Raw genomic sequence first — 16777 nt, forward strand, 5'->3', positions numbered from 1 at the left:
TTGCAAAGATTTATATAAGCCTATCAAGGTTAAAGATAAACAACCAGCACAACATCAACAATGGACGATGAAGAATGAGAAGTTCAACATAGAAAAGCTATTGCCTATGTTAGAAGATGGATGAATATAAACTTGCATGAGCATATTTCTGATGAAACCAGAGCTGATGTTGTTTGGCAAAGGTTAGAAAACCTCTTTGCGAACAAGACAGTGGGAAATATAATTTCTCTCCTCAGAAAGCTTGTAAATTTGAAGTATAAAGATGGTGGTAACATTGTTGAACATATAAGCCTATTTCAGAGTCTTGCAAACAAGTTGGTTGCTATGAAAATGAATAGAGATGATGAGATGCAAGGATTACTACTTCTCAGCTCTTTACCAGAAAGTTGGGAAACGGATGTGGTGACTATTTGTAACTCCACACTAGAGGAAACTCTAACTATAGATATGGTTAAAGATAGTTTGCTAAATGAAGATGCTAGAAGGAAAAAATAGGGTGAATCTTTTTTTGGGGCATTTGTTACTGAAAAACAAGAAAAACGAGGAAAAAGTAATAGCAGAAACCTACATGGATATAGAGGAAGATCTAAGTCTAGAAGAGATATCAAATATTTTCACTATAATAGGCCAGGTCACATGAAGAAAGAGTATAGGTTTTGGAAGCGAGAACAGAATGAAATGAAGAAAAATGTAAAAGAGACTAATATAGTTGCTACTGAAGGTAATATCACTATTGTCTGTGATGAAGGTTGTGTTAGTCTTGTAGCTTAGGACAGTAATTGGATAATTGACTCTGGTGCTTTATTTCATGTTATTTCTCATGGTGATTTCTTTAGATCTTACACTGTTGGTGATTTTGGTAATGTTAGAATGGGAAACAGTGGTACATCTAATATTGTGGGTATTGGAGATATTTGCTTGGAGACCAGTATTGGGAGCAAATTGATACTCAAAGATGTAAGGCATGTTCCAGATATTCATCTTAACTTGATATCTATAGGTAGACTTGATGATGAGGGCTTTGCACACTATTTTGATGAAAGCAAATGGTAACTCACTAAAGGTTCTCTGATTGTGGCAAGAGGAAAGAAACTTAACTCTTTTTATGTCATAGAAGCTAAGCTACATAAAGGAGAGATTAATGCAATTCAAAAACGTGAAAGTATAGATCTTTGGCATAAGAGGTTTGGACATATCAACAAGAAGGGACTTCAAACTCTTGCTAGAAAGTAGTTCTTACCAGAGTTGCAAGGTACATCTCTTAAAGCTTGTAATTATTGCTTTGCTGAAAAAACACTTAGAGTTGCATTTCAGACATATCCATCATCTAGAAGATCAAATGTTATTGATTTAGTTTATACTGATGTTTGTACTATGCAAACTAGAACTCTTGGAGGTGCTCTTTATTTTATTACTTTTATTGATGACCATTCTAGAAAAGTGTGAGCTTTTGCTTTGAAATCTAAAGACCAAGTACTCGATGTTTTCAAGGAGTTTCATGTTAGTGTTGAAAGAGAAACTGATGGAAAACTAAAGTGTATTCGATCAGATAATGATGGCGAGTACAGGGGTCCTTTTGAGAATTATTGTAGGTTTCATGGTATCAGGCTTGAGAAAACAATTCTTAAAACTTCTCAATAGAACGGTGTGGCAGAAAGGATGAACAGAATCATTTAAGAAAGGATTAGGTGTATGCTTTCCCACACCAAGTTACCAAAGTCATTTTGGGAGGAGGCTATGAGAACTACAGTTGATCTGATAAATCTTTCTCCATCAGTTCCTCTGAAAGGTGATGTTTTAGAGAGAGTATGGAGAGAAAAAGATATATCTTATAATTACTTAAGAGTCTTTGGGTGGAAAGCATTTGTTCATAATCCCAAAGATAAGAGGTCCAATCTTGATAGTAAAGCAAAAGTATGTATCATCTTGGGATACGGTCATGAAGAGTTTGGGTACAGATTATGGGATTGTTAGGACTCTAGCTTGGAGAGTCCTCATTGAGAGGGACATTCATATAAAACTATTAGGACTCTAGCTAGGAGAGTCCTAATTGAGAGGGACATTCATGTAGGAGGTGTTTTCTTAGAGAAGAATTAGGAGTTGTAAGGGAATAGGAGTCTTGACTAGGAGTCATATTAGGAGTTGGTTAGAAGTAAGAGTCTTAAGTAGGAGTCCTATTACGGAGTCCTATTAGGAGTTAGGGTTTAGAAGCCCTATAAATAGCCATGTATTCCTTCTCTTTTCATAAGCGATAGATGAATCTTTTCTGCAGCCTTTGAGCAGCAACTTGGAGGGAGGAACCCCTATAGAGTTCCAAGGAGGCCGATCCCCTAAAGAGATCAACCCCAAGTTTAGAATCTGCAAGGGTTCTATCACCTGGTATCAGAGCAGCATTCTTGGCGTCTCGCTGCCCTTCCACAGCCATCCATCAACCCTCCACAACCATTCAAAGCAATTCCCACAATTGCTTAAAAGATCGTCACCGAATTCCGCCATCATCTCCACCACCGCGGATCATCCTTTGATCTCCCCGTGAATTGCAACAGGTTCTGGTTTCCTACCTTACTGCTGCTACAATTTAGTTATCCTTATTCAAAAAAAAAAAAAAAAAAAAATCGTTCTTATATTGCTACATAAACTTTTCGTCATAAAGTTTTCATCTCTACGACGAAAGATACATTGTAGAATTCCAGCCGCATAGCACCATCTGTTTGATCTTGCTACTATGCTTTTTCTATCCAAATTTCTACGAAATTTTTATGACATCTTTGACACTTCCTAACAGTGGATTTTCCTTTGGTTTCATCAAAAAATTCTCAATATAAACTACTGATCTTTTATGTCCAATCTGCTGCACTTGAATTGCAGAATTCAAGCCGCATAGCACCATCTGTTTGATCTTGCTACTATGCTTTTTCTATCCAAATTTCTACGAAATTTTTATGACATCTTTGACACTTCCTAACAGTAGATATCCCTTTGGTTTCATCAAAAAATTCTCAATATAAACTACTAATCTTTTATGTCCAATCTGCTGCACTTGAATTGCAGAATTCAAGCCGCATAGCACCATCTCTTTGATCTTGCTACTGTGCTTTTTCTATCCAAATTTCTACAAAATTTTTATGACATCTTTGACACTTCCTAGCAGTAGATTTTCCTTTGGTTTCATTGAAAAATTCTCAATATAAACTACTAATCTTTTATGTCCAATCTGCTGCACTTGAAAATCTATGTTGCAGAAAATTTCAGCTGCATATCGTTGCCTTAACCCATCTATTTGCAATCTTTTTTGAATGAAATTTCTTATACACTTCATAGATCATCTTGGCTTCCATCTAAGATTGATCTATTAAGAAATTCATCTCTAAAAACGATTTTATGTTGCTGCAAATTTTCATCGTAACCCGCTGAAATTTTTCGACGATAATTCTGCAATTGCAACTTGCACCAATTTCCTTGCTGTTATACTGCCAAAATTTTCTTGATTAAATTAGATATCCTTGCTGTCATATAAACTGTGATTTTGCTATCAATTCCCTCCTCAATTCTCTCAAGTTTTTGGTGGAAATTACGTCAAGAAACCGTTGTTTCTTCGACGACAATTCTACTCTTACAAGACAGCACATACTTGCTGCAACTTCCACGGATTTCTGTCAAACCTTTGCTACCATCTACCACAGATCCAAAACTTTCAACCACAGCCCTAAAACTCTACTAAACCACACCCTCAAATTGCACCCAAAACTGCCACAAAACAAGCCTAAATCGTAGCCTACATCCACCAATCCACCAACCCTTTTGACCATCACTTCTCTCAACCTATACATGCCTTTAACCTAACAACAAAAGAGAGATCTTAACATCATAGATTTGGAGGCATATATTATGGCATCTAAGGAGGTAATCAATGCTAAATTCGAAGCCTTGGAGGCGCGAATGGAGGATAAGATTCAGATGCTCTTTACCGAACTCAGATTGGGCCAACCACTAAGCCCGAAGAAATCACATCAAGGAGAGAGCTTTGCCCAATCACACCAACCCCAAAGATATGACTTCCAAGAGAGGGGAAGCTCTATGACCAACCCCAACTATCCATGCATGAGAGTGGACTTCCCTAGATGGGAAGAAGGAGACCCGATTGGTTGGATCTCGCGCGCGGAGCGATATTTTCGGTACCACAAAACCGCAGATGTATCTATGGTGAAAATTGCAGCTATACATCTTGAAGGGGATGCTATACAGTGGTTTGACTAGTTTGAACATACTTATGGAGTCCTTTCATGGCGTCAATTCAAAGAAGGATTGCTGATTCGCTTCAGACCAACCGATTACGAGAATATTGACGAACAACTAGCAAAGATCCAGCAAACCTCCACCATTCAGGAGTACCAAACCAGGTTTGAAAGGTTATCTAATCAAACTCATGATTGGTCTCAAAAATAGCTATTGAGGACCTTCATTGAGGGCTTGAAGCCGGAGATCCGAGGAGAAGTTAAAGCGCGACAACCGTATACGCTTATGGCAGCCATCTCTTTCGCACGACATCAAGAGGAGCAATTGAATCATGAAGCTCGAAGGACTAGGGTCGCTCCTCAACCAGTAATATTGAAGCCCTCAACCCCCCCTACTGTCGACCAAGTCCCTGCACCAAAGAGGTTAACAGGAGAAGAGCTTCGGGAGCGATATGCGAAGGGGTTATGTTGGCATTGTGATGAGCCGTGGAGCCGTGAGCATCGCTGTAGTAAAGGGGGACTTCTTATGATTGAACCAATAGAAGAAGAGTCATTGAACATCCAAAAGAGAGCCTTGAACATGAAGAAGAAGATGCAGAAGAAGAGCCACAACCGACCGAAGTTACGGTACATACACTAGCTAGCTACTCAAACCCGCAAACGATGAAAATTGGAGGCCTTCTCAAACAACAACCAATCACTATTCTCATCGACACGGGCAGTACTACTAACTTCCTAAATAGTAAGCTTGCTGTTTGGATATCATTACCTATCGAGAATCGCTGCAGGTTTGATGTTAAGGTCACCGACGGACGGATTTTGAATTGTGATCATAGGCGCTTGCAGGAGAAACTATTGCTGCAGGACCAAGAGATAATTGCAGATTTCTTCCTTCTCCCTCTTAACAATCATGAGGCAATGCTCAGAATTAAATGGTTGACGAGATTAGGTGATATTTCTTGGAATTTTATGAAACTAATTATGAAATTTTACAGTAAGGAGAAACAGGTGACATTGCACGGGAAACGTGGGGGCGACATAACAACGATTTGCACACAACAAATGGAGAATGTTTTGCATAAAACATGCAGCGGCTTTTTGGTACAACTTGAGCAGCAAACTAAGGGAGAGCCAACAGAATTTGAAGATCCAAATCTACTTCCTTTGCTTGCTGAATTTTCAAATATATTTGACGAACCGCGCAACCTACCTCTTACCTGTCGGCATGATCATTGTATAATGATTCTTCCAGGCAAATCTTCAGCAAATGCTCAGCCATATCAGTATCCACATCTCCAGAAGGATGAAATAGAAAGGATTATAAAAGAGATGTTCGAAACAGGAGTTATTCGGCCAAGTTGCAACCTCTACTCTTCGCCGGTGCTACTTGTACGCAAGAAGGACGGAAAAAGGCGAATATGTGTTGATTACCGAGCTCTCAATGGCATAATCATCAAGGACAAATACTTTATTCCAATAGTAGATGAATTGCTAGATGAAAGGGAGCACAAATCTTTACAAAGCTGGACCTTTGATCCGGGTATTATCAAATACGAGCATGCGAAGAAGACATACGGAAAACCACCTTTTGAACACACAACAATCACGAATTTTTGCTTTCTTCAACAAAAGGTGGAATATCTTGGGCATATCATATCAGAGGAAGGTGTGGCAGTGGACCCCTTCAAAATTGGAGCAATGCAAAACTGGCCGACCTCGAGAAACATAAATTTGTTAGGATCGAGAGCACTAAGAGGGGGGGGGGTGAATTAGTGCAGCGGAAATCTTACAGCAATTTAAAAGCTAAAGCTGCGTTCGTCCGATAAAAAATGATTTCGATATAAAAGCAGAATCACAGTGCAGTTTGCGTCTAAGCGCAGTTTTGCGTCTAAGCGCAGTTTGCGTCTAAACACAGTTTGCGTCTAAGCGCAGTTTGCGTCTAAGCACAGTTTGCGTCTAAGCGCAGTTTGCGTCTAAGCGCAGTTTGCGTCTAAACTCAGTTTTACGTCCAAACGCAGTTTTACGTCAAAACGCAGTTTTACGTCTAAACGCAGTTTTGCGTCTAAACGCAGTTTTACGTCTAAACGCAGTTTTGCGTCTAAACGCAGTTTTACGTCTAAACGTAGTTTTACGTCTAAATGTAGTTTTGCGTCTAAAAGCAGTTTTGAACCTTGAAGAGCGTTTTACGTAGAAAGCAATTTGCAGTTATAAATGGAATCCGAATGTAAGCGTAAACTGCAGTGTGAAGATCGTACGAAAACACGATTTACGTTTGAATGCAGATTCTGAAAGATCAGAGCTTAAAAACTCGTTCGTAAAGGCGCTGAGGGCAGTAGCAATGTAGGAGGTTTGCAGTAATGATAAAGTGCTCAAGGTAAAAGCAAACCAGAGATTTAGAGTGGTTCGGTCAGTCTTGACCTACTCCACTTTTGGCTTCCTCCTCCGACGAGGTCACCGACGTCAACTAGCTGCCTCCCTTCAATGGGCGAAGGCTAACTGCCCTTTTACAGTTTCTCTCCTTTTGATAGGCTCAGGAGACAACCTTTACAGATCCTTTCTCTCCTCTCTTTACAACTCAAGACTTGAAGAACAGAAGGAGGAGAACTTTAGGACTTTACACAAATTTGAGCTCTTAGAATCACTGAAAAGATCAAGAATTCGGTGTAGATCTGTATCTTTTCAGTGCTGAATGGGTGGGGTATTTATAGGCCCCAACCCAGTTCAAATTTGGAGCTCAAAACGATCAAATCGATCAAATCCCAGAATTCTGGGATCAGGCGGTTGCACCTCTTGACTGGAGAGGTGGCACCGCCTGGCAGAGCTCGAAGACTGAGCTCAGGCGATTGCTTCTCTCTGCCAGAGCTCGAAGACTGAGCTCGGTGATTGCATCACCTGGCAGAGCTCGAAGACTGAGCTTGGTGATTGCATCACCTGGCAGAGCTCGAAACTGAGCTCGGTGGTTGCATCACCTGGCAGAGCTCCAAACTGAGCTCAGGCTGATGCACCTCTCTGCCAGAGCTCGAAGACTGAGCTCGGTGATTGCATCACCTGGCAGGGCTCGAGACTGAGCTCAGGCTGATGCACCTCTCTGCCAGAGCTCGAAGACTGAGCTCGGTGGTTGCATCGCCTGGCAGAGCTCGAAACTTGAGCTCTGGCGGTGCTACCTCTTGGCAGAGGAGGTTGCACCGCCCAGTCTAGCTCGAAGACTGAGCTCTGGGCGGTTGCACCTCTCGGCTGGGGCGGTTGCACCTCCCAGCCTCGCAGCCCTGGCGGTTGCACCTCCTGGCTGGGGCGGTTGCACCTCCCAACCTCGCTGGAAGACATAGCCTGGGCGGTGCTACCTCCAACCCTGGCGGTGGCACCTCTTTCACTATTCCAGCTCACTTGGTTTGGCTCCAAACTTGGTCCAAACCAGTCCGAACTTGGGCCTAATTGGCCCCTACTTGGGTTATAGGATTAACACCTAATCCTAACCCTAATTAACGTGCTAACTATGAATTTAAAGACATTTTCTAAGCTTTTACAAAGTCCGCAAGTCAAGACTTCTTTTGGCGAGCTTCCGGCAAACTTCCGGCGGTCTTCCGATGAACTCTCGGAAACCATTCTGCGGACTCCCGGCAAGCTCCTAGACTTCACGATTTGTTCTTAGCGAGTTCCAACGAGCTTCTTCGGCAAGCTCCGATCTTTCTCGGCGAGCTCCGCGAACTCCCAACGAATCTTCGAACTTCCGTCGAACTCTCGAACTCGCAACAAATCCTTCGCGCTTGACTCCGACACTTTGTTTCGCTTTATGTCTTCATCGTTATCATAGTTAATCCTGCACAATTAAAACAAAACTTCGATCGAGACAATTAATCCTTAGCAATTAACCAAGTTGTCCGGCATGTCATTGGTCCCTCGACGCTTCGTCTGATTCTTCGGCGCATCGTCCTCTCCTGCGGCCTATTGCCCAATCGGCCAGTTGACTCCGCAACTCCGATATCCTTGGCACAATACCCGCTCTTCTTGGCCCGATGCCCGAGTCCACGGCCCGAAGCCTTCTGTCGATACGTCGACCGATCCACCGGCCCGACGTCCAATCTTCTGACATGTTCCTCCGGCACAACATGATTTTCCTGCTTTAATTGTCTCATCCTGATCAAAGCATCCTGCGTCACTCAAAACGCAGATTAAATCATAAACATATATCAAGTAGTTTCATCATCAAAATACGAGATTCAACAATCTCCCCCTTTTTGATGATGACAACCACTTGATGACGGAGTTAAACTTAACTCCCGGAGTTTAAACAAACTCCCCCTATCAATATGCCATATTGATAGAACCTTGAATTCAAACTGAATTCAAACCATTGCAATATTCATCTTGAATACTTGCAACACGTCAACATGAACATATGCATAAACTTATGCATGACATGTCATGTCATCAACATACTTCTCCCCCTTTGTCATCAACAAAAAGGAGAAGTATCACAATCAAGTGTTTGTGATATTGGTTCAACTTATTGCATGAAAATCATAATATCAAGTTTTATCATCATGCAATCTTTGGAGCTAGAAGATTTAGCAAGTATTACATCATGCTTAGAACATTCATGCTATCAAGTTTTAGATATGCAAGTTTCATAGCATATAAGATAGCAAGTTCTACATCATGTAAGCTAGCAAATTATAGATGTTCAAGAAGGCAACTCTTGCTTCTTGAAAATTTTGCTCACTTTGCTAGATGCGCAAGTTAGCATTTTTGCCTCTTTTGAGATAGCAACTTTTTGCTTCTCTTTAGACCAACAAGCTAGCAATTTTTACGATATACAAGTTTCACAATATATAAGCTAGCAAAAATTTCGAAAGCAAATACAAGATAGCTTTCTTGTGTAAGCTCATGATTCTTGCTTCCTATTGCAATGTGCAAATTGCAAGTTTTGCTTCAACTGGGATATTCAAGATAGTGATGTTCAAGAAGACAATTTTTCTTCTTGAAATGAGCAAATTAGCAATCTTTGCTACTTAAGATAGGCAAGCAAGCAATCAAGTTTTTGCATCTTCTTGACTTGTACAAGCTAGCTATCTCCCCCTTTGTCATTGTAAAAAAGGAAGAGAGAATACAGTTTTGTAGTTCTTTTTTCCTTTTACAACGATTTCAAAATCATGACAAAGGATGAATAATCAAGTTATGAATGTCAAGACAATTTTTCATCATGAATATTTTATCATTGCATGCATCATTATCATAAGTTGAAGTATTACATGCATGATATCATATCACCATTCATAATTACATTAATGTTTCAATATAGCAATTTCTTCTCAAAATGTGTAACTTGGCACTCATAGCATTTTAGATCATGATTTACATCATATGCAATACATCACAGCACAAGTATTGCATGCATAATTGCACATCATAAATGTTTCATATCATGATGGTATCAATTTTGTCAAATTATATCTTACCATGCATGATCAAAACTTCTCCCCATTTTATCATTGAAAACAAGAAGAAGGTAGGGGGAAGAGCATAAAAGTGTTAAATATTTCAATTATTTCAAGGCATTTACATCATAGATCAAGTCATGATTCATGATTCATCATAAAGCAAGTTAGTTTTCAATCATCACATAAGGCATTTAAGGAATTTTTGAAACATAGGAGAATGATTAATTTAAGCATACAATGTTTCAATCCAATTCAAGTCATGAATATCAATGCTTTCATATTGTGAGTATTAATTTATGAATACCACAAGATATTATTTGTGACTTCAATTTTGCAAGATCAAGATTATGATTTAGATAAAACTTATTCAAATCAAATCATTAACTTGAAATTCATAATCTAGTCATTAAAATTAATTTCGAGATTCACAAAATATCATGAAATCATTAATCTCGATCAGATAGGAAAAGCATTTTTTTAAGAGATTCTTTTTTTATCTAAGCATGCCTTAGTCTTTATATGCCAAATTAAGATAAGCATGAAAGTTCAAGACATAAGGCAAAGAAATCTTGTATTATGAAATATATGATATCAAGGCTCATGATTCATTCGAAAAGATATAGTACAAAGAGCAACTTGAAACATTCTTATCAAGATCACATTTTAAAATATTCCAAGTTTCAAGATATCAATATGACACTTCATTGAATTGCATTTCATTTGAAGAACTCCTTTTTGATAAATGTAGGGAGCATAATGAACGATCTTGATTTATAAAGAGCTTCATGTTATAATTATCTAGATCATGATTTTAATAATTATTCTCTTTAGCAAGGAATCACAAAAGCACTTTATTTTTGCATAAGAAATCTCATTGTATTATGATTTATAAATTCTTTTTCTACACATGAATCATAGGAGATATGAATGTGAAACAAATCTTTGCAAGCAAAAACACTATCATTCATATTTCAAGATGGAATTTATAAGCATGAATCATTTCCTCAAATCCATTTTAGAAAAATATTTTTCATAAGTGTACGAGAAAATCCGATTGTTGGGATACCAATTGTTAAGTGAATCCGAAAATAAAATTAACACTTTCATATATTCAGACACGATTTTTGCTATAGATTTTTGAAATTAAATCAAGAAGATCAAACAAGCTCATGATCATGGATAACTTAAAATCACATGCATAAAATTGTTAATAACCATTTAATATTACATCTTTATGCATTACTTTAAATCAAACGTGATTTCATTCAACAATGTTAATCAAACATGATACACATTATTACTTCTTAACCATGATCAAAATCATTTTGTTTGTTTATCATAAAATATGCAATATTATCATTTTCCAAATTATCAGCATGATCATAATTTTTGTATTTTTATTTTTAAACATGTAATTTTCAAGAAAATTAATTCTAAACTAAAAAGAATATATCATGAAAGCATCAAGTAATTTCAAAATAAACCAAAGGCATTTTAATTACCTCAACGTCGTAGGCTGGTAAGGCGTAGTTTGTCGCCTCGCTTTTGTTGACTTTCTCATCTTCGGAGGAGCTCGATTCATCCCAATTTTTGTTCTTCTTCTTGCGTTTAAAGCAAGTAGTTCCATTCTTTTTACTTTTTAATTTTCGTTTCATTTGTAGTTTAAGTTCACCATCACTTGAGCTTATGCTCGAGTGGTCTTCAAATGTTCTATGTCCCAAATCCTTCCTGTTCTTTGGAAGGTTGGTTTGTTCATCATTGTCCTCATCACTTGAGTCATCGCTCAAGTGGCATTCATTTGTCCAGAGTTCCAAATCCTTCCTGTTCTTTGGAAGGTGATTGTGTTCAACATGTTCATCATGTGCATTGTGCACCATTTCATATGTCATCAACGAACCAATTAGTTCTTCAAGTGGTAAGTTGTTTAGGTTTTTAGCTTCTTGTATTGCAGTTACTTTTGAATCCCACTTCTTAGAAAGAGAACGCAAAATCTTGTTTACGAGTTCAAAATTCGAAAAACATTTTCCAAGAGCTCTTAAACTATTGACGACATCCGTGAAACGGGTGTACATGTCGTCTATAGTCTCGCTTGGTTGCATTCGAAAAATCTCAAAATCATGCAATAAAAAGTTAACTTTCGAGTCTTTGACTCTACTAGTTCCCTCATGCGTGATTTCAAGTGTTCGCCAAATGTCAAAAGCTGTTTCGCACATAGAAATCCGATTGAACTCATTTTTGTCCAAAGCGCAAAATAAGGCATTCATAGCCTTTGCGTTTAAAGAAAAATACTTCTTCTCCAAATCCGACCATTCGTTCGTCGGTTTAGAGGGAAGTTGAAAACTGTTTTCAATGATATTCCATAAATCCAAATTCGTAGAAATCAAGAAAACTCTCATTCGAGTTTTCCAATAAGTGTAGTCCAATCCGTTAAACAACGGTGGACGAAAGACCGAAAAGCCCTCTTGAAAGCCATGAAGAGCCATTTCTCTCGGGTGTAAATCCGAAATGAGAAATACCCCGCTCTGATACCAATTGTTAGGATCGAGAGCACTAAGAGGGGGGGGGGTGAATTAGTGCAGCGGAAATCTTACAGCAATTTAAAAGCTAAAGCTGCGTTCGTCCGATAAAAAATGATTTCGATATAAAAGCAGAATCACAGTGCAGTTTGCGTCTAAGCGCAGTTTTGCGTCTAAGCGCAGTTTGCGTCTAAACACAGTTTGCGTCTAAGCGCAGTTTGCGTCTAAGCACAGTTTGCGTCTAAGCGCAGTTTGCGTCTAAGCGCAGTTTGCGTCTAAACTCAGTTTTACGTCCAAACGCAGTTTTACGTCAAAACGCAGTTTTACGTCTAAACGCAGTTTTGCGTCTAAACGCAGTTTTACGTCTAAACGCAGTTTTGCGTCTAAACGCAGTTTTACGTCTAAACGTAGTTTTACGTCTAAATGTAGTTTTGCGTCTAAAAGCAGTTTTGAACCTTGAAGAGCGTTTTACGTAGAAAGCAATTTGCAGTTATAAATGGAATCCGAATGTAAGCGTAAACTGCAGTGTGAAGATCGTACGAAAACACGATTTACGTTTGAATGCAGATTCTGAAAGATCAGAGCTTAAAAACTCGTTCGTAAAGGCGCTGAGGGCAGTAGCAATGTAGGAGGTTTGCAGTAATGATAAAGTGCTCAAGGTAAAAGCAAACCAGAGATTTAGAGTGGTTCGGTCAGTCTTGACCTACTCCACTTTTGGCTTCCTCCTCCGACGAGGTCACCGACGTCAACTAGCTGCCTCCCTTCAATGGGCGAAGGCTAACTGCCCTTTTACAGTTTCTCTCCTTTTGATAGGCTCAGGAGACAACCTTTACAGATCCTTTCTCTCCTCTCTTTACAACTCAAGACTTGAAGAACAGAAGGAGGAGAACTTTAGGACTTTACACAAATTTGAGCTCTTAGAATCACTGAAAAGATCAAGAATTCGGTGTAGATCTGTATCTTTTCAGTGCTGAATGGGTGGGGTATTTATAGGCCCCAACCCAGTTCAAATTTGGAGCTCAAAACGATCAAATCGATCAAATCCCAGAATTCTGGGATCAGGCGGTTGCACCTCTTGACTGGAGAGGTGGCACCGCCTGGCAGAGCTCGAAGACTGAGCTCAGGCGATTGCTTCTCTCTGCCAGAGCTCGAAGACTGAGCTCGGTGATTGCATCACCTGGCAGAGCTCGAAGACTGAGCTTGGTGATTGCATCACCTGGCAGAGCTCGAAACTGAGCTCGGTGGTTGCATCACCTGGCAGAGCTCCAAACTGAGCTCAGGCTGATGCACCTCTCTGCCAGAGCTCGAAGACTGAGCTCGGTGATTGCATCACCTGGCAGGGCTCGAGACTGAGCTCAGGCTGATGCACCTCTCTGCCAGAGCTCGAAGACTGAGCTCGGTGGTTGCATCGCCTGGCAGAGCTCGAAACTTGAGCTCTGGCGGTGCTACCTCTTGGCAGAGGAGGTTGCACCGCCCAGTCTAGCTCGAAGACTGAGCTCTGGGCGGTTGCACCTCTCGGCTGGGGCGGTTGCACCTCCCAGCCTCGCAGCCCTGGCGGTTGCACCTCCTGGCTGGGGCGGTTGCACCTCCCAACCTCGCTGGAAGACATAGCCTGGGCGGTGCTACCTCCAACCCTGGCGGTGGCACCTCTTTCACTATTCCAGCTCACTTGGTTTGGCTCCAAACTTGGTCCAAACCAGTCCGAACTTGGGCCTAATTGGCCCCTACTTGGGTTATAGGATTAACACCTAATCCTAACCCTAATTAACGTGCTAACTATGAATTTAAAGACATTTTCTAAGCTTTTACAAAGTCCGCAAGTCAAGACTTCTTTTGGCGAGCTTCCGGCAAACTTCCGACGGTCTTCCGATGAACTCTCGGAAACCATTCTGCGGACTCCCGGCAAGCTCCTAGACTTCACGATTTGTTCTTAGCGAGTTCCAACGAGCTTCTTCGGCAAGCTCCGATCTTTCTCGGCGAGCTCCGCGAACTCCCAACGAATCTTCGAACTTCCGTCGAACTCTCGAACTCGCAACAAATCCTTCGCGCTTGACTCCGACACTTTGTTTCGCTTTATGTCTTCATCGTTATCATAGTTAATCCTGCACAATTAAAACAAAACTTCGATCGAGACAATTAATCCTTAGCAATTAACCAAGTTGTCCGGCATGTCATTGGTCCCTCGACGCTTCGTCTGATTCTTCGGCGCATCGTCCTCTCCTGCGGCCTATTGCCCAATCGGCCAGTTGACTCCGCAACTCCGATATCCTTGGCACAATACCCGCTCTTCTTGGCCCGATGCCCGAGTCCACGGCCCGAAGCCTTCTGTCGATACGTCGACCGATCCACCGGCCCGACGTCCAATCTTCTGACATGTTCCTCCGGCACAACATGATTTTCCTGCTTTAATTGTCTCATCCTGATCAAAGCATCCTGCGTCACTCAAAACGCAGATTAAATCATAAACATATATCAAGTAGTTTCATCATCAAAATACGAGATTCAACAAAATTTGCTACATGGCTTTCTTGGTTTAACAGGCTACTACCGCAAGTTCGTGAAAAACTATGGAAAGATCAGTGCACCACTTACTTCCTTACTAGAAAAAGATGTCTTCCAATGGTTGGACAGAGCCTCCGTTGCCTTCGACAAACTTAAGGCAGCCATGACGACGACGCCGGTGCTAACACTACCAGATTTCAACTGACCCTTCATTATTGAGGCCGACACATCTGGAGTCAGAATTGGAGCCATTCTCATGTAAGATGGTCGACCACTCTCATACACTAGCAAGGCATTATCTCCCTCCGATCAAAATATGTCAACATATGATAAGGAGATGCTCGCCATTGTGCGCGCAGCAACGAGGTGGAGATTGTACTTGATCAGGCGATACTTTCAAATCAAGACCGACCATAAAAGCCTAAAATATCTCTTGGAGTAGAAGATATCTTCCCTCGAGCAGCAAAAATGGGTAACAAAACTTCTTGGATTTGATTTTGAAATAACTTACAAAAAGGGGAAAGAGAATGTTCTTGCAGATGCGCTTTCGCAGCTACCCGAGCAAGTTGAAGTTTCGACCGTTTCACTTCCGACCAGCGACTTCCTTGAGGATATTAAGATGGAATGGCAGGAAGATTCAGATACTAGTAAGATTATAAAAAAAATTGGAGGAAGCACCAAGCCCCATGGCTCATTACAATTGGGACTCAAAAGAATTACACTATAAGGGACGCATTGTGCTTGTGACAAATTCTACTTGCATCTTCAATAGCAGATTTTGGACAAAGTTATTCTATATGCAGGGTACTAAATTGAAAAGGAGTACGACATATCACCCACAAACCAACAGCCAACCAGAAGTTTTAAACAGGTGCTTGGAGACAGCCCAAAGCCACTCACCAAATATGACTACCCAAAGAGAACTCCAGACCCAGCCAAGTGCCATTATTGATCGACGGATCGTGACTCGACGACGACGACCCACTAATGAAGTGCTAATACAGTGGGCGAACCTACCAATAGAAGATGCCACTTGGGAGAACTATGACGACTTGAAGATCAAATTCCCAGAATTCATGAATCATCAGCCTCGAGGACAAGGCTGATTTGAAGAGGGCGGGTCTGTTAGGACTCTAGCTTGGAGAGTTCTAATTAAGAGGGACATTCATGTAAAACTGTTAGGACTCTAGCTAGGAGAGTCCTAATTGAGAGGGACATTCTGTTAGGACTCTAGCTAGGAGAGTCCTAATTGAGAGGGGCATTCATGTAGGAGGTGTTTTCTTAGAGAAGAATTAGGAGTTGTAAGGGAATAGGAGTCTTGACTAGGAGTCCTATTAGGAGTTGGTTAGAAGTAAGAGTCTTAAGTAGGAGTCCTATTAGGAGCTAGGGTTTAGAAGCCCTATAAATAGCCATGTATTCCTTCTCTTTTCATAAGCGATAGATGAATCTTTTCTGCAGCCTTTGAGCAGCAACTTGGAGGGAGGAACCCCTATAGAGTTCCAAGGAGGCCGATCCCCTAAAGAGATCAACCCCAAGTTTAGAATATGCAAGGGTTCTATCAGGGATCTAGTGAACAAGAAGATTATTAGAAGCAGAGATGTTGTGTTTCTTGAAGACCAATTGTTTAATGATGATGATAATATTGAGAAGTCAGAAACCTCTGTTTATATTCCTTGGAGTCTAGGTCCAGTTCCTTCACCTGTAGTTCATGATGATCATGGGGGAGATGAACAAGAAGATTGTAGTGAGAATACCAGTGATGATACACCTACAGTTGATGATGCTGAACCAACTAAACAAGCACCTCCACCACCAGTTGAGATTCCATTAAAAAGATCCACTAGAGAGCGACAACCATCTACCAGATATCCTCCACATGAGTATGTTATGCTTACTGATGGGGGAGAGCCAGAAATTTACCAAGAAGCTATTCTACATGAGAATAAGAATGAGTGGGTTAAAGCCATACAAGAAGAGATGAGATCCTTACTTGAGAACCACACCTATGACTTGGTAAAGTTGCTTAAAGAGAATAAAGCTCTCAAGAATAAGTGGGTTTACAAATTGAAGATTGAATATAATAGCT

This window comes from Musa acuminata, chromosome BXJ3-2 (assembly GCF_036884655.1).
Source record: "Musa acuminata AAA Group cultivar baxijiao chromosome BXJ3-2, Cavendish_Baxijiao_AAA, whole genome shotgun sequence".
Lineage (NCBI taxonomy): Eukaryota > Viridiplantae > Streptophyta > Magnoliopsida > Zingiberales > Musaceae > Musa > Musa acuminata.